Here is a 20,311-nt window from a genome sequence, read left to right as displayed (position 1 = left end):
TATTCCAGCTAGAGAGAACCAGAAAGTGGATCGGCCTACTGCAGCAGGTCGTGTCTTTGCTTTAACAGGTGCTGAAGCTGAAACGACATCTGAACTGGTAAAAGGAAAGGGCAAAGCTGATGGTAATGATATTTCTATTTTATTTGATTCTGGTGCTTCACATTCTTTTATTTCTTATGAATGCGTGGCAAGGTTAAATTTAGTAGTGAGTTCCGTGTGTGTGGATCTAGTTGTTTCTACCCCAGCTTCAGGGTCTATTTTGACTTCTGAAGTTTGTTTGAGATGTCCAGTGGAGGTAGAAGGGCGTTATTATAAAGTGAATTTGTTTTGTTTACCTCTATCCGATTTGGATGTGATTTTAGGGATGGATTGGCTTTCTGCCAATAGGATTTTGATAGATTGTTCAGAGAAGAAATTAATCTTTCCTACTGATGAACAGGAGAGATTTATTTCTAATAGACAGGTGGATGGGTTGTTGAAAAATGGAGCTCTTGGGTTTATGATCTTATCTTTTATTAGTATAGAGAATGAAAAGTTGTTGAATAGTATTGATGTTGTTAGAGAATTTCCAGAGGTTTTTCCGGATGATGTTCCGGGATTACCACCAAAGCGAGAGTTAGAGTTTAGTATTGATCTTATACCAGGGGCGGGACCAGTGTCCATTTCTCCTTATAGAATGGCACCAGCGGAGTTGTTTGAATTGAAAAAGCAGGTTGAGGAGCTTTTGGAGAAGCAGATGATCAGACCAAGTGTCTCTCCGTGGGGAGCACCAGTGTTATTGGTAAAGAAGAAGGATGGTGGTGTGAGGTTATGTGTGGATTACAGGCAGTTAAATAAATTGACAATCAAGAATAAGTATCCTTTGCCAAGGATAGATGATTTGATGGATCAGTTAAGGGGAGCTACTATTTTCTCCAAGATTGATTTGAGATCTGGGTATCACCAGATTCGGGTAAAGGAAGAGGACATATCAAAGACTGCTTTCAGGACTCGATATGGCCATTATGAGTATGTTGTCATGCCTTTTGGAGTGACGAATGCTCCAGCTATTTTCATGGATTATATGAACAGGATTTTCAGACCCTTTCTGGATAAGTTTGTTGTGGTGTTCATTGATGACATTTTGATTTATTCTAGATCTATGGAAGAACATAGAGAACATTTGAGGGTAGTTTTGCAGGTATTGAAAGAGAAACAATTATTTGCAAAGTTGTCAAAATGTGAGTTTTGGTTATCTAAAGTTAAGTTCTTGGGTCATGTGATTTCTGCACAAGGAATTGCAGTTGATCCTACTAAGGTGGAAGCGGTTTTGAGGTGGGAGCGTCCGAAATCAGTTACTGAAGTTAGAGATTTTGTGGGATTGGCTGGCTATTATAGAAGATTCATAGAAGGATTTTCTAAAATAGTTATGCCTTTGACACAGCTGACTAGGAAGGATCATCCTTTTGTATGGATAGAGGAGTGTGAGAGGAGTTTTCAAGAGTTAAAGGAGAAACTGACGTCGTCTCCAGTGTTGATACTGCCAGATCCCAATAAATCTTTTGAAGTTTATTGTGATGCATCTCATCAAGGTTTAGGATGTGTTCTTATGCAAGATAGGCAGGTTGTGGCCTATGCATCTAGGCAGTTAAAGACTCATGAACGAAATTATCCTACGCATGATCTAGAGTTGGCTGCGGTGGTTTTTGCTTTGAAGATTTGGAGACATTATCTCTATGGAGCAAAGTTTGATGTGTTCAGTGATCATAAGAGTTTGAAATATTTGTTTGATCAGAAAGAGTTAAATATGAGGCAAAGGAGGTGGATTGAGTTTTTGAAAGATTATGACTTTCAATTAATGTACCATCCAGGTAAAGCAAATGTGGTGGCAGATGCTTTGAGTAGAAAATCTCTTCATATGTCTTACATGATGGTTAAAGAGATGGAGTTAGTAGAGAAATTCAGGGATATGAATCTTAATGTTTTGGTTGCCCCAGATTTTATTAGTTGTGGTATGACTACCATTACTAGTGATTTCTTAGAGATGGTGAAACAAAAACAAGTTCAGGATGCGAGTTTGAACAAGGTTAAGGAGTTGATGAGTTCTGGGAAAGCTGAAGGATTTGAACAAGATATGGATGGAATCTTGAGGTATAAGGGTAGAATTTGTATTCCACAAGATGAGGAGTTGAAGAAGTTGATACTGGAGGAAGGTCATAAAAGTAAGTTGAGTGTACATCCAGGTATGACAAAAATGTATCAAGATTTGAAGAAAATGTTCTGGTGGAATGGTATGAAGAGGGAGATAGCTGAGTATGTTGCATCTTGCATGGTGTGTCAAAAAGCTAAAGTAGAACATCAAAAACCAGGAGGTTTGTTGCAAATGATGGAAGTGCCAGAATGGAAATGGGATAGTATAACCATGGATTTTGTTGTTGGATTACCAAGGTCTGCTAAGAATTGTAATTCTATTTGGGTGATCGTGGATAGATTAACTAAGTGTGCTCATTTTCTTCCGGTGAATATAAAGTGGTCCTTAGAAAGGTTAACTCAATTGTATATTAAGGAGATTGTTAGATTACATGGTGTGCCCTCTAGTATCATCTCTGATAGGGATCCTCGTTTTACATCCCGATTTTGGCAAAGTTTGCATCAAGCGTTAGGGACTAAGTTGAGGCTCAGTTCTGCTTATCACCCACAAACTGATGGGCAGTCTGAGAGGACTATCCAATCTTTGGAGGACTTGTTGAGGGCTTGTATTTTGGATCATCTAGGGAATTGGGAAGAGATGTTGCCTTTGGTCGAGTTCACTTATAATAACAGTTTTCATGCAAGTATAGGAATGGCACCGTTTGAGGCTCTGTATGGGAGGAAATGTCGAACACCTTTGTGTTGGTTTAAAGAGGGAGAATCAGTGATGGTGGGGCCAGAGATTATCTTACAGACTACTGAAAAGGTGAAACAAATTCAGGAAAGAATGAGAGCTGCTCAGAGTCGGCAAAAGTCTTATGCAGACAAGAGGAGGAAACCTTTGGAGTTTTCAGAGGGAGAGCGTGTATTTTTGAAGATAACTCCTACCACAGGTGTGGGAAGAGCTATCAAAGCTAAGAAGTTGAATCCTAAGTTTATTGGACCGTATCAAATTCTCAAGAGGATTGGACCAGTGACATATCAGATTGCATTACCTCCATTCCTTTCTAATCTGCATGATGTGTTCCATGTTTCACAACTGAGGAAATATATTCACGATCCAAGTCATGTCTTGGAATCAGAGGCAGTACAAGTTAAGGAAAATTTAACTTTTGAGAAACAGCCAGTTTCAGTGGCAGATAAGAAAGTTAAACAGTTGCGAGGTAAATCTATCAATTTGGTGAAAGTTATTTGGGATGAGATTACTAATGAAGCTACTTGGGAGTTGGAGGAAAGGATGAAGGATCAATACCCATATCTCTTTTAGAGTAAGTGAATTTTCGAGGACGAAAATTTTTGTTGTTGGAGAGAATTGTAATACCCATTTTATTATTATGGCATTTTCGTAAATTTTCAAAGGTATAGGGGTATTTTTGTAATCTTATTATTGGATGGCATTTTAGTAATTATCGGTGGCATTTTCGTAATTTTATTAAAATTTTTGGGGCATTTTCGGATTTTGGAACGGGCTGTTCCAAAAGCGGAACGGGCCGTTCCAAAAGATAAAAATGTGTGTTCTGTGTTTGTGCAGAACAGGACCGGAACGGGCCGTTCTCCAAAGGAGAACGGGCCGTTCTGCTTGGAGAACGGGGCGTTCCCCTTGCAGAACGGGCCGTTCTGCTTGGAGAACGGGGCGTTCTCCTTGCAGAACGGGCCGTTCCGAAAGGAGAACGGGCCGTTCTGCTGGATTTCGAAACGGGCCGTTCCGGGGGCCGTTCCAGTCGAAAATTTTACGTTGTTCTGAAGGGTTCAGAACGGGCGTTCCGTTTTCGGAACGGGCCGTTCTGGTTAGGTGGCGAAAATTTGCTATAAATAGGGGCCTTGGGGTGTTGGAAATGTATGCCTTGAGAGAGAAGAATTCCTAGAGAGAGAAAGAGAGAAGAGGGGAAAGAAAAGAGGAAAGAGAGGAAGAAGAATCCAGTAGAGGGGGTTCTGCCAAGGGAGAGAAAAGAGGAGGGAGAAGAGGAGATTCTGCCCGAGTTTCGGTTCCTGTTTAAGGAGAGAGGTGGAGGTTCTGCCCGAGTTTCAGTTCAGGTTTATACAAGTAAGGGTGGCATTTATAAAATTAATCTAGTATGGGTAGTACTTATAAGACTTAATCTAGTATACATGAGCATGATAGGAGTAGTATAACTTTTAATATGCTATTTTGTTTGTATGAAGGTTGTTATTTATTTAAATTGATGGTTGTTATTTATTCAAGTTGGTGGTTGTTTTGGATATTTAATTTGGCATGGTTATGATTATGTTTATATATATAATTATGAAGTATGTGTATGTGGTTTGGAAAAGTAAATAGGACTTAAAGGAGTAAGGTTATGGTATGGATTAGATCTCTTGGTGAGATCAGGATATAATCTTTGGAAAAATATGAAATTGGGAATCCCATGGTGAGGATTCCAATGTGGAATTTTTCCAAAGGTTATATGATAAACCACTTCAGATGTTAGGTGGATTCTGAAGTACTCCTTTAAGTATTCTATTTGCTACCGGTATGGGGGCCAGGCCGAGTCATACCGATGGATGAAGTGGCCATGATCACCAGGGTTACGTGACGACGTAATTCCAGCTGTATAATTCCATGAGAGGTCAGGTGTGATTCCTGGGTTGCTGATATGTTTCAGCGTGCGTGTCAACACTTGGTGGATGGTGTTGAGGCCAACATTGTGAGGATATGTTGGTGTGAGATCATGGAATAATTATACAGTGGTGTGACTTTGTTTCTGGATGTGGAATATGTATACAAATGGTGTGGATTGTATGCATTGGATTTTAGATTTGATTTATATTTGGCATGGAAATAACTATTTATAAGGTTTATTTCCTTGGTGCGGATATATATATATATTATGGATAAATATCTGTTTAATGATATTTTATCATGTACTATGGTTGGTTTTATATGTGCTAACCCTTGCATGTTTTCCATGTGGTTTGGACTGTGATGATCTCACTTTGTGGGGGAGCAGATCAGGTGTGAGGCTTTGGGTTAGCAAGGAGTCTTTTGGATAGCTGCTTTGAGTAGTAGCAAGGTTTAGAGCTTGACCAGCACCTAGGGTGTCTATATTATATTATCTTTTGGATTACTGTATAACTTTACTAAGGATGATGACTAAGCTATAGCAGATTATATTATATATTTTGGAAACAATTTATATGTTATTGTATAATTACACTCTAGCGTAGCTGGCTTTTGCTCTATTTTCTTTATTTTATATATTTTATTTTGGTTGGTTATTGATGTGACGGCCTAGGGTGGGTCGTTACAGTTCCAAACTACTAAGAAAACCTATTTTTGGGAGCTCAGAACGTGCCGTTCCCAATCTGGAACGGGCCTTTCTAAACCACCAAAATGGCCTATAACCCTAGTTGGAAATGGGCCGTTCCAAATATGGCCGTTCTATGTTAAAATCCAACTCCAAAACGGGCCATTCTGGTTTAAGAACGGGCCGTTCCAAATGCGAACTTAGTACATGATGAAAGGCTCTAGAACGGGTCGTTCTAAATTCGAAATGGGTTGTTGATAGCTCAGTCGTATCACTATCAAACAATTCTAGGTTCCTCAACAAATTTCTGTAATATAGAGGACTTAACCTAGGTCATCTCTCAAGGACACAAGCACATTATATTTTGAATTTAATCATGTATGTAAATCAATTTAGAACTCAGGGGGAAAAGATTTTCCAGCAAACAATTAGAGCAAAGCATTAAGAAAGCAAAGAAATCAAATCAACACAAAATTTCAATAGTATAGAAATTCGGTTCAAGGTTTCAATTCCTACGGTATAATCATCATTGTTCACAACAAATACGAATTATTAATCCATCTAATTCAATCCGAAATTAATCCAAACAGTAATCTAAATCTAGATTGTGAATTTTATTAAAACAGAAACTACAATCGCACGTTCCAAATTTCAACAAAATTCAAGAAAGTAACCGATTGAATTAGGGATTTAGGTTATTTCTAATTAGAAAATACTTCTTCTCATTTTCATTTAGGGTTCAAAACAGAGATTCAATATCATGAAAAACAGAATTTACACTAAACAAAAAAAAAAGAAGAAGAAAGAATTCGTTCGGTAAAAATTAGAAACTCAAATTTACCGTAGTTCTTGAAACCTTAACCCGATTAAGGAATTAGCCGTGCCTCATTATCATATTGCAGCAAATTCCAATTGAGAGAAGAAATTCCGTGAGAGAGAAAAGGATTCGTGTAAAGAGAGAGTGAGAGAGAAGATGAGAAGTTTCTAAAGAGAGAAGAGAGACTTTTGAGAGAAACTTCTTGAGGAAGTTATCTCAAATCTGAAAATCTAAAAATATGAATTGTCCAAGACCCAACTCCTGAGTCATTACATGCTTTTAAAGACAAAATAATGGGTCTAAAACCAAAGGTCCAGTCCACTAATTACAATTCAAAAGCCTAATTAACTAAACAAAACAGTTTCATGACAAGCTGAACAATCAAGTGCAGCGCCGCGACCTTAAAGCACAATTTTGGGTCTGAAAATGTCCAAACTGGGCTTTTCGTCCAACATGTGAATTGTAGATCTCCGTCTTATCTTTACAGGGACACCAAGTTTGCCAAATTCCGAGTTGAATAGCTCTAGATATGGCTTGTACAAGAAACTGTGTCAAAACAGGAAATTCTTACGGAAAATTAGTAAAATTTATAACTAATTCCTAAATGATTCACTAATGCAAATCTGAACTAAAACATGAATAAAGGCTACTAAAAAGAATCAAACAAGGTAAAATCACATAAAGAAAGATATACTTAAATATGACTATCAAATACCCCCACACTTAATCTTTTGCACTCCGGGGCAAAACTAAAAATCACTCTAATATAACTTTTCTAAAACTTTATCAAAGAATGAGCAAAACTTCTTAAATTTTTCTAATGAATTCACAAATGTATAAGAAGAAAGAAAGATTACAACATTCAAGCATCAAGGTAAAACAACAATCCATGAACACAAATGCAACATTAGAAGCTAGCAAGGTGATAAGCTCAATTAAAGAATGATTCAAAAATAATAGAACCCTCACAAGGAAGTGTTTACACTCCTCACTCAAGTGTTTAAGTTTGTGTTTACACTCAAATGCATCATGTAGAACTAGCACACCCAAGCTTTGACAAACCTCTAAATTTCACAACTTGAATCACATGCAATTAAAGATCAATAGGACTTTTATTAGGTTGTAACTTGGCCAAGGTAAAGGTTAGATGAGAAAAGAAAAAAAAAATGTCATTTAAGCTTTATAACCAAAGAGAAAAGAGGAGCAATGGGGAATAGGTTCAATAAGCATAAAGATTACCCCTAGAAGAAACTCCTATAAATTGTTATGCTATCCATTTTCATATGTATTTATTTATTTATTATTATTATTATTATTTTTTTTTTCAGTTTTGAATTTTTAATTTTTGCCTCCCAATGGCAAATTATTTATTTTGATTTTTTTTTTTCTTTTCCTCTTTTTTTAAAGTGCCAAATAACTCAATATCAACAATATAGAAGCATTCCCTAAAAGCACCCCCACACTTATAAAGAACCCATTCCCAAAACAATTCCAAAGCTCCTTTAATCCCTAAGGTTATGGGATATCATGGTTTTTCACTTTTGGCTTATAATGAGCTAAAATCAAGGAAGGGTTATAAAGGCTCAAAGAGGGAAACTAGGGGAAAAAAATTATATGTAAGGTAGGCTATTTGGCTAGTAGTTTAAGAAACAAATGCCTAAATGCCTAAATCATATCAATAGAGCATGTGAACAAGAAGCTTCAAAAGAGTTAAGGCAAAACCTAGAGTAATCTAGCAATCATGAGCAAATTCACACAAGAAAGAAATTGGAATGGAGTGATGTATTCCATCCATCAATATAGGCTCAAATCTCACAAGGTTAAAATTCTATTATCAAAGAATCAAACTTTAATTTTTCAAATCAACTAACAAAACTAAAAATGCACAAATGGTTTTCACTTCATGATGTTCAACCAATCAACAAAAATGATGCAACTTTCTAAATCCATACATCTACAAATCCAAAGAAAAAAATAAGAAATTTTTTTTTTCATTCTATTTTCTATTACAAAACAACAAAACAGCAAAACAACAAAAACAGAAAAATAAAGACAGAAAATAAAACAGAAACAGAATACAGAATACAGAAAACAATACAAAATAGAATACAGAAATGCAAAAACAGAATATAGAAAACAGAAATAAAATGCAGAATCAGAATGCAGAAAACAGAGGGTTGTATCTGTTGAGCGTCAGCAGGGAATCACGGGCGTGATTGGAAATCACGGCCGTGATTCTCTTTGTGAGTTTTCAAAAATTCAAACAGAGGAGATCACGCCCGTGATTTATAATCACGGTCGTGATTCTCTCTGGGGTTTTTTTTTTTTTTTTTATAAAAATTTTCCAGAGAAGATCACGCACGTGATTTAGAATCACGGTCGTGATTCTCTCTGGGGTTTTTTTTTTTCAAAAATTTTCCAGAGAAGATCACGCCCGTGATTTAGAATCACAGTCGTGATTCTCTCTGGGGTTTTCCAAAAATTTTCCAGAGAAGATCACGCCCGTGATTTAGAATCACGGTCGTGATTTTCTCTGAAACTCTGAATTTTTATTTTTATTTTATTTATTTATTTATTTTTTTTTATGCAAACAACTCTCCCCACACTTGAAACACACATTGTCCTCAATGAAACAAATAATGCAATCAATAAAGACAATTGCAAATTATAAGATAAGGGGTAGAACTCCCTCAAGGTCCAAGAGTTGGCTCTTCTAATGAAATGTCCTCCACATCTTTGTCCTCCAACTTTGGACTTTGATGAAATTCCTTAAGTTGATGCCCATTCACTTTGAAGGTTTTGCCGGTAACTTCATTTTTAATTTCTACTGCACCATGGGAAAACACATTAGTAATAACAAAAGGACCATCCCACCTTGATCTAAGTTTACCGGCAATGAGCTTTAGGCGAGAATTGAACAATAATACTTGTTGGCCCACTTTAAACTCCTTTCTTAAAAGATGACTATCATGAAAGCGCTTGACTTTCTCTTTATAAATCTTGGAGTTTTCATAGGCTTCCAACCGAAGCTCCTCAAGTTGCTGCAACTGAAGCTTCCTTTGCATACCAGCTTGGTCAAATGCCAAGTTACAATTCTTCACTGCCCAATATGCTCTATGCTCAACCTCAACAGGTAGATGACATGCTTTACCAAACACAATCCTATAAGGAGACATCCCAATAGGTGTCCGGTAAGCTGTCCTATGTGCCCACAGAGCATCCTCCAAAAACTTGCTCCAATCCTTCCTATTGGGGTGCACTATTTTCTGCAAAATTTGCTTGATTTCCCTGTTAAAAACTTCAGCTTGCCCATTAGTTTGAGGATGATAAGCTGTAGACACTCTATGCACCACCCCATACTTATGAAGCAAAGCCTGCATGCTCCTATTACAGAAATGGCTCCCCCTATCACTGATGATGGCTTTAGGCACACCAAACCTGCAAAAAATATTGGATCTAACAAAATCCACAACAACTTTAGAATCATTAGTTTTTGTGGCCTTAGCCTCCACCCATTTTGAAACATAATCAACAGCTAGTAAAATATAAGTGTAACCAAAAGATGGAGGAAATGGACCCATAAAATCAATACCCCAAACATCAAAAACCTCACAGAAAATGATAGGATGTTGGGGCATCTCATGCCTGCGTGTAATGGCCATCCCTGCTCTCTCACACTGCTCACAGGTGCTGAATATCTGATGTGCATCTCTGAAAATGGTGGGCCAATAAAACCCACTGTCCAACACCTTCCTAGCTGTCCTGTATGAACCATAATGTCCTCCAACAGGTGAAGCATGACAAAATTGAAGCACAGACTGGATCTCATGATCTGGAATACACCTGCGGATCACCTGGTCACTGCAAAATCTCCACAAATAAGGGTCATCCCAAACATAATATTTAACTTCACTTTTCAGTTTAGCTATTTGTGATCTAGATAAATCCAGGGGAAGAACACCTGCAACCAAATAATTTACAATGGCAGCAAACCAAGGAGCAGTATCATGTAAGTGCATCAACTGCTCATCAGGAAAATCATCTCTAATAGGCAGGGGATCAACACGCCCCCCCTCAATCCTGCTCAAATGGTCTGCTACCAAATTCTCTGCACCACTCCTATCTCTGATCTCAATATCAAATTCCCGAAGAAGAAGCATCCACCTGATCAATCTGGGTTTAGCATCAGGCTTCTTCAACAGGAATCTCAAAGCTGCATGGTCAGAAAACACAATAATCTTGGAGCCAAGCAAATATGAACGAAATTTATCTAAAGCAAATACAATAGCTAAAAGCTCCTTCTCAGTGGTGGTGTAATTGACTTGAGCTGCATCCAATGTACGAGAGGCATAAGCAATTACATGCGAAAGCCTCCCAACTCGCTGAGCTAAAACAGCCCCAAGTGCAAAGTTGGATGCATCGCACATGAGCTCAAATGGAAGCTCCCAATCAGGCGGCTGTACAATAGGTGTGGTGGTAAGCCGCTTCCTCAACTCCTTAAAGGCTAGTTGACAAGGCTGGTCAAAAATGAACTCCACCTCTTTTTGTAGAAGCTTGGACAGTGGCAGTGCAATCTTGCTAAAGTCTTGGATGAACCTCCTGTAAAAACCTGCATGTCCAAGAAAAGAACGTACTTCCCGCACAGAAGCGGGGTAAGGTAAAGAAGCAATGATATCTATCTTAGCCTTATCAACCTCAATGCCTCTACTAGAGACTAAGTGACCCAAAACTATACCATGTGTGACCATAAAATGACATTTTTCAAAATTTAACACAAGGTTAGTTTGGATACACCTATCTAATACCCTAGATAGACTCTCTAAGCATGCATCAAATGAAGAACCATAAACTGTAAAATCATCCATAAACACCTCCATACAACTCTCCAATAGATCAGAAAATATACTTACCATACACCTCTGAAAGGTGGCCGGAGCGTTGCATAGACCAAATGGCATCCTAGTGTAAGCAAATGTGCCAAATGGACAGGTGAATGTGGTCTTGTGTTGGTCCTCTGGTGCAATATGAATCTGCATGTACCCTGAAAATCCATCCAAGAAGCAATAATGTGATTTACCTGCCAACCTCTCCAACACCTGATCGATGAATGGAAGAGGGAAGTGGTCTTTGCGAGTTGCCTGATTAAGTCTTCTATAGTCCACACAAACTCGCCAACTATTTTGAACTCTGGTTGGAACCAACTCAGCATCCTGGTTCCTCACCACAGTCATCCCAGTCTTCTTGGGAACGACCTGCACAGGACTAACCCACTTGCTATCAGAAATAGGATATATTATACCTGCCGCCAATAATTTTGTGACCTCTTTCTTCACCACATCTAAAATAGTAGGATTAAGTCTTCTCTGTGGCTGCCTCACAGGTCGGAACTCATCCTCAAGTAGAATCCGGTGCATGCATATAGCAGGACTAATCCCAGGAAGGTCAGCAAGAGTCCAACCAATGGCTTTCCTGTGATCTCTCAAAACCTGCAACAGTCTCTCCTCCTGATTAGATTCAAGAATGCTAGCTATAATGACAGGAAGCCCTTGATTGTCCTCTAAATAAGCATACTTCAAATGTGCAGGTAAAGGCTTTAACTCTACTGATGGTGCCTGCACAGTGGATGGTACTGGCAATGAAGGTAAAGATGGAGATAATGTCTCAGATGCTGGTGGTGGAACATCTATTGATGTGGCTAAATCTGCTACACCTGAAATAGCAACACTAATTTCTGCACAAATAGCACACATAGATGAATCATCATCACAAGTACATAATGGGTCAGTAAAATCAGAAAAATCAGCAAGTAGATCATCATCAAAATCTGTGCAATCATCAACTAATAAATCAATAACATCCAAACTAAAAACAGAATGGTTTTCTATTGGATGTCTCATAGCCTCAAAAATATTAAATTGCACCAGATTATCTCCAAACTCCATAGAAAGAGTCCCTGCATGCACATCTATCTTTGTCCTTGTTGTCCTTAGGAATGGTCTCCCAAGGATCAATGTAGCATGACTGGATGACTCATCCTCCATCTCAAGAATGTAGAAATCTGCAGGGAAAAGAAGATCTTCTACTTTGACCAGCACATCCTCTACTACTCCAAGTGGCTGCACAATGCTCCTGTTTGCCAGTTGAATGCTCACACCTGTAGGAATCAAGTCTCCAATCTGCAATGATCTAAAAACAGATGCAGGCATAACATTTATTGAAGCACCTAGATCCAGCATAGCATTAGTAAAAATTTCTTCCCCTATAGTACAAGGGATAGTAAAAGTTCCTGGATCTTTGCATTTTTGTGGCAATGTAGACCCCTAAAATTGTCCGGGTCGGAAATAAAACTCGAAGACCCTCAAAGATCGAAGGAAAGTCAGCCAGAAGGACTCCTAGAAGACCATAGGATGGCTATCTGTAGGTTTAGAGGTCTTAGAGTAGCTTAAAATAAGGAAGTGGAGGGAATGAAGCCCAATACGGCCGTACTAAACTTAATACGGCCGTATTGAAGCTTCAACACGGCCGCAGCGAACTCAATACGGCGTATTAAAGTTTCTGAAACTTCAATACGACCGTACTGAAATCAATACAGCCGTATTGAAGCTTCAATACAGCCGCAGTGAACTCAATACGGGCGCATTGAAATTTCTGAATTTCAATACGGCCGTATTGAACTCAATACGGCCGTATTGAAGTTCAAAAATTTCAATACGGCCGTATTGATTCTGTAGCCCGTATTGCGCCTATTCCCTATAAATATGACGTCAATTGGACGTCATTCCACACTTTTGAACATAGTTTCAACCCTCTCCTTGAGTATTCTGGGGTTTTTGAGCAGTGTTCTGCCCTAGAAATCACTCGGAGAGTTGATCCGACGAAGTTCTTGAGCCCCGAGCCATTTTGCTTGAGGATCGAACCTAGTCGAAGGGAAATCCTCCGGATTTCCGTAGTCAAAATTTTATAGGAGGGAGCGAGCGGGCTTGTAGAGCGAAGGAACGCCAAAAAGCTTCCCAGTTTTACGAAATATATAGAAAGCACGCTTCAAAGGTTTCTTCTTCAAAATCCTTCTTTTTACTGCTTTCTGTGTGCATATTTAATTGTCATCATGTAGATAGTTAATTTATAATTGCTTAGAATAAATAGGGGTAATTTAGTAATTCTACACTATTATTTTAGAAATAATCTGTCATAGGGAACCCGAAAGGGGCGCTGTGGGGTGCTAACACCTTCCCCACGCGTAACCGACTCCCTTACCCAACTCTGGTTGTAATGGCCGAAGTTGATTTATAAAATCAATTGCCTTATCCCTTTTTCCAATGTTTTGAGTAAAACATTGGTGGCGACTCCATGAACCCTCCTTTTGCGAAAACCACTAATCCATGGAGGGTCCCGCTTGGGATTAACATGGATTGGTGAGACATTTAATAAATAAATTGGATAAGATCGACAAGGTCTCAGTTTGAGAACAAGTCGTTCTAATAATCCAATACATTTTCAAAACTAAAATAAAAGCGAGCTCGACCGTCTTCGCGACCGCCGAGGCCCGTTTGGGCCGGTGGCGACAGATGGCGACTCCACTGGGGAAGCTTCGAGAGTCAGTCCCATTTAGTGACAGATTGTTTTTAAAATAATAGTTAAAAATTACTTCGTTACCCCTCGCTTGTATGATAACATGATTTATTATATGGCTTTAAATAACTGTTGTATGTTTAAATTCCGCAATTGTTTGAAATACAAACTGTACACAAACCTTTGCACACAACAGTTCCCTCTATACCCGGGGGCATGAGTGATTAACCATAGGGAGTGGATGTTAGTACGGCCGGTTGTCGAATGGGTCTATAGGTGCCCGTAGACCGTTCGTGGATGAGTGAATTGTTTGTGCATTGATTATGTGACATTGTATGAGCATACATTGCATTATTTAAACATACAACATTCCTTTTTTTAAAATAAGAATAAATAGGAATAAGAATCTTTCATTACATGGTGTTAACATCTACCTTCATCACATTCATATAGGTAGTTTCTCTTTTCACCCAAAAAAAATACAAAAGATACAAAATATCAAAAAGAAAAAATATGTTTATCCCAAACCAAGCAATATCATGCATCATCTTAGGAGAATTCCGAAAACATGATAATGCTTAGTTGAATAAACACTATGCATGCATATTCAACCTCATCATCTCATATCATGCATATAGATCATGGAGAGATCTAGGAGTCATTCATACATCTCTCCTAGTAATCCATTAATAAACATTAATAAAAAGAAAGAAATAATCGATGCGTATGGATCGCACGCCGTTCGTTATCAAGTGTAAGCCAACAACCGCGCCAAGCGAGCGCACATCAACTCCGTTGTTGGTAATCAAGACAAACAAAGGGGAAGGTCCAACACCATTAAGGATCACAGTTCCAAGGCCTTTCCCTTACAAATCAAATAAGGCTGTGCCGTGGATATACGACATCCACTCTTCTGCCGACAGCGATATCTCCAACATCGCTGGACTTGGGGGCATGACTAGGAGTGGTAGGATCTACACTCCCGATGATCTTCATAACAAAGCCCCCAAGAATAAAGAAAAAGAAGAAAAGAAAACCGAGGAAAAAGAATCCGAGGAGGAGACTGACAAGCTGTTAAAATTTATCCGACAGAGCGAGTACTCCATCGTGGATCAACTTCATAGGACGCCAGCAAAGATTACGCTGTTGTCGTTGATCCTATGCTCCGAACCGCATCGGCAAGCTCTGTTGAAAGTCTTGAACGAGGCATACGTGTCGCACACTATCTCCCAAGACGAGTTTGAGGGGATTGTTAGTCACATCAAGGCTAATGATCACCTCACCTTCATCGATGAAGAAATCCCCGCCGAGGGATCAAACCACAACAAGCCCTTGCACATCTCTATAAAGTGCAAGGAGTATCACATCGCTAAAGTCTTGGTAGATAATGGATCTTCCTTGAATGTGATGCCAAAAAGAACGCTCAAGCAATTGGCAATCAAGGGAGTCCAAATGCGCCCGAGCAACATGATCGTTCGAGCCTTCGATGGTTCTAAAAGAGAAGTGGTGGGAGAGATCAATCTTCCAATCCAAATTGGACCCACTATCTTTAATGTCGAATTCCAAGTGATGGACATTACTCCCGCATATAGCTGTCTCCTCGGCCGACCTTGGATTCATGATGCGAAAGCTGTACCCTCTACGCTCCACCAGAAAGTCAAGTTCATAGTGGGTGACAAACTGGTGACTGTACAAGCTGAAGATGACATACTCATCAGCAAGTCATCCAACATACCTTATGTGGATGCAGCAGAGGAAGCTTTAGAAACCGCCTTCCAAGCATTGGAAATTGCCAATGTTGAAACATTTCCCCGAGAAATGAAGAAGGTAGCCCATATGCTCACAAAGAACGGATACTTGCCAGGACAAGGATTGGGCAAGTACTCCCAAGGAATCTCGGAGCTACCCATTATCAAGGACAATCCGGGGAAACAAGGGTTAGGATACAACCCTGTTAAAGATCAAAGAACGAAGAGGAATCAAGATCCTTCTCGACGTTCTTTAAGCCAGATCTTTAGGAAGGCTGGTTCACAAACTTCAAGGCCAGTTGTCGTTATCAAGTGTCCTTTTCCTTCTAATAGGGATGTGTAAATTCAGTGACTATTAGAGATCACTCCTCGGGGACAGCCCGACCCCCGAGCCTCGATAGGGCACATGTTTCCGCTGCGATTATAATAAAATCATTCTTCATTAATTCTTTATTGCTTCTTTTCTTGCTTGCAATAAAATTCTAGACCACATTATTTTAACCCTGTTTGAATAAGCATAAATGAGGTTAAAATCATCTTAATAATCAATAAACCCGCATCATTTTTATGTGGAAATGTGCATGACAGCTTGGAGCACCTTTTCTTGGCCTCAATAAGTGCCATCATGGATAAAAAGAAATCCATTCAGGACAAAAATCCTAAAAAACAAAAAGCTCGGCAGGAAACCCAAAAAGGGGACTGCGCAAAAATAAGAGCAAAAGACCCGCTAGGGATCCCACAAAAGGGTGACCTAGGCAAAAGTTAGGGTTACAAAATGAAGACAAAGACCCGCTAGGAATCCCACGAAAGGGTGACCTAGGCAAAAGTTAGGGTTACAAAAATGAACAAAAACAAAGGTCCGCTAAAACGCCACAAAAGGGTGTTTTAGGCAAAAATAAGGACAATCAGAAAAACAAAATAAATCCATGATGGTACCATCAAATGAATTCAACAAGGGGCTCAAGAAAAGCTATCCAAGTTGTCAAAGCACAATCATTAATAACAAAGATGTGCTTAACTTCATAAGTGTTTAATCGAACAAGCCTAAACACAATAAGCCTACCAATGGCCAAGCCATTCTTACAAAAACCATTTTTCAAAAAATAAATAATCCCCTCTAAAACACAAACTTTTGAAAATATATCCTTTCCTTCTTTTCTCTCTTGTCCCAACGATTTTTGAATAATCTAGTGGAAACATGGAGATATAGTGGTTAATAGGAGGGTTGACATATCTTTTCAAGGAAGGGAAGGATCATTTGGTTGATGACACCAAATCTCAATATAACATGCATCATTCCTCGGTTACAGAAATCGGCAGCACACAGCCCGTCTAGAGGAATGGCAAAAATCCAAACAGAGAAACGCATCGGTTAATTCTTTTGAAAAGTGAATCAAATAGAATTAGGTGCATCATACTGCATACATGCATACAGATGATAGGTGTAATGGAAGATCACTTATTCTCTGTTTATTGAAAAAAACAAAAAAAAATATATATATAAACTTCAGAAAAACAATACGCCCGTATCATGTTCAGTATGCCCGTACCAAAATTAGGGTTATGAACAAATTTTCAATTCAATACGGGCATACTAAAATGAATAACGGCCGTATTGGCAATAACAGAAATCCTCCCTCACATCAATGACAAAATTCCTCCAAGAAGAAGAGGATAGGGGGAGCCATTCATTTTTTTCCAAAAAATAAAATAATTAAACTTGCATTTTGTGCATCGCGCACATTAATTGCACATTCAAAAGACCTCATCATGAGGCAATTGCATAAAATAGAAAAAATAGAAAATTGCTTGTGTATGACAGCAGTCAACAAAAGCCGAAAACGGAAAAGAGGCATGGATACAAAAAAATCCAACAAGAAAATTGTACAGAATAATTGAGCCTGGAGAGGCTCGCCGAAATAATACTCTCTCAGAATAACTGAGCCTGGAGAGGCTCGCCGAAATAATACTCTCTCAAAATAATTGAGCCTGGAGAGGCTCGCCGAAATAATACTCTCTCAGAATAACTGAGACATTTCTGTACAGAAAAAGCCAAAACCAACAAAAAAGGCAAAAATACAGAAAAAGCTAAAATCAACAAAAAATACAGAAAAAGCCGAAATCAACAAAAAAGGCAAAAACACAGAAAAAGCCAAAATCAACAAAAAAGGCAAAAACACAGAAAAAGCCAAAATCGACAAAAAAGGCAAAATACAGAAAATCCAACAAATCATACAGAATAACTGAGCCTGGAGAGGCTTGCCGAAAAAATACTCATACAGAATAACTGAGCCTGGAGAGGCTTGCCGAAACAATACTCATGCAGAATAACTGAGCCTGGAGAGGCTTGCCGAAACAATACTCCCACAGAATAAATGAGCCTGGAGAGGCTTGCCGAAATAATACTCCTTCAGAATAACTGAGCCTGGAGAGGCTTGCCGAAATAATACTCCCACAGAATAATTAAGCCTGGAGAGGCTTGCCGAAATAATACTCTCCAAAAGACGTCGCAGCCCGCATTCTCGGGCTGAACAAAAAACCAATTCATCATACAGAATAATTAAGCCTGGAGAGGCTTGCCTAAATAATACTCCCTCATCAGAATAATTGAGCCTGGAGAGGCTCGCAGAAATAATACTCCCCAGAGAAACCCCAACTCAAGCTCACGGAACGAATCCCCAGCGAGAGCTATCAAAGCAAGATCGACAAAATTCCCAATGGAAGCACGATCGCCCAAGCAGTATATCTAGTCAAAGGACTTAAAACTTCCTCAGTGGAAGATAGCTCTCCAACTTAGGCGTTGAGTGAGTCTAAGCCTGTAGAGGCTTCCTAAATAATACTCTGGGATACATAAGATCCCCAAATCCCCATTCGCCTACTCAGAGGCACCCCTTCAAGAAAAATCACAAAAGAAAAATAATCATTCCCCAAGCGGAATCCGGCATTCAGCCGAACACCAAACATCAAGATAATTCGCCTACTCAGAGGCACTCTTTCAAAAAAAGAGAGAAAAATCCAAAAGATCAATAACAATTCCCCAAGCGGAATTTGGCTTTTCAGCCAATCATTGAACATCAAGATGATATGCCTAACAGAAGAGGCTAATCAAAATCAACGACAAAATCCCCCAGTGGATAACAGCCTACACAGAGGCTACAAAAATCAGAAAACAAAAGAGACACCCGAATAAGGATAACTGGGATACTCCACCAACGTCGAAAGGACGTCAGCCAATCATAAGGCACCGCTCACATCAGAAAGAGCATCTTTGTGTCTGCACCCCAAAGGAATCAGAAATTCCCCAGTGGGCACCAACTACGCAATGGAAAGTTGGGACACAAGAACCTATGAGTAACTGCACATCCCCTAGACGGATCCCTGCGTTATCCAGCCCTCAGTGGCACAAAAATCAAAAAACAACCGTCGAAGCAGCATCGTGGACTGTGGAGACAAAATCATCACAAATCCCTGGAAAGGAGATATTCACGCTACCCCGTCGTCACAAACACGGAGGTATGCAGCTTCCGGCTCGAGCAATGAGCGAAGCTATCTCTGGAAAGGAGGTACTCACTGTTCACCGTCATCACAAAGGTACTTAGCTTCCGGCTCGAGCAAAGAGCGAAGCTAAGCCTGGAGAGGCGGTACTCACAGCTTCCAGCTTGGGCAGCAAGCAAAGCAAAGCCTGGAGAGGCGAAACTCACACTGCTCACCGTCGTCACAAAGGTACTTAGCTTCTGGCTCGAGCAAAGAGCGAAGCTAAGCCTGGAGAGGCGGTACTCACAGCTTCCAGCTTGGGCAGCAAGCAAAGCAAAGCCTGGAGAGGCGAAACTCACACTGCTCACCGTCGTCACAAAGGTGCTTAGTTTCCGGCTCGAACAAAGAGCGAGACTAAGCCTGGAGAGGCGAAACTCACACTGCTACCGTTGTCACAAGGGTACTTAGCTTCCGGCTCGAACAAAGAGTGAAGCTAAGCCTGGAGAGGCGGTACTCACAGCTTCCAGCTTGGGCAGCAAGCAAAGCAAAACCTGGAGAGGCTACTCGACAATTTTCCACCGGAAGACGCTACAAGTCAGAAGGTCGGTGCATCACCCGGACAATTGGGTCAACTCCTTTACTTGTCAGCCGGTACACCAAAAGGCCGTCCGACTAAGTAAAGGGGGGGCAGCTGTAGACCCCTAAAATTGTCCGGGTCGGAAATAAAACTCGAAGACCCTCAAAGATCGAAGGAAAGTCAGCCAGAAGGACTCCTAGAAGACCATAGGATGGCTATCTGTAGGTTTAGAGGTCTTAGAGTAGCTTAAAATAAGGAAGTGGAGGGAATGAAGCCCAATACGGCCGTACTAAACTTAATACGGCCGTATTGAAGCTTCAACACGGCCGCAGCGAACTCAATACGGCGTATTAAAGTTTCTGAAACTTCAATACGGCCGTACTGAAATCAATACAGCCGTATTGAAGCTTCAATACAGCCGCAGTGAACTCAATACGGGCGCATTGAAATTTCTGAATTTCAATACGGCCATATTGAACTCAATACGGCCGTATTGAAGTTCAAAAATTTCAATACTGCCGTATTGATTCTGTAGCCCGTATTGCGCCTATTCCCTATAAATATGACGTCAATTGGACGTCATTCCACACTTTTGAACATAGTTTCAACCCTCTCCTTGAGTATTCTGGGGTTTTTGAGCAGTGTTCTGCCCTAGAAATCACTCGGAGAGTTGATCCGACGAAGTTCTTGA

The sequence above is a fragment of the Cajanus cajan genome, chromosome 11 (genome assembly GCF_000230855.2).
Source record: "Cajanus cajan strain Asha chromosome 11, NIPB_CcT2T_4, whole genome shotgun sequence".
Taxonomy (NCBI): domain Eukaryota; kingdom Viridiplantae; phylum Streptophyta; class Magnoliopsida; order Fabales; family Fabaceae; genus Cajanus; species Cajanus cajan.
This window is presented reverse-complemented; position numbering follows the sequence as displayed.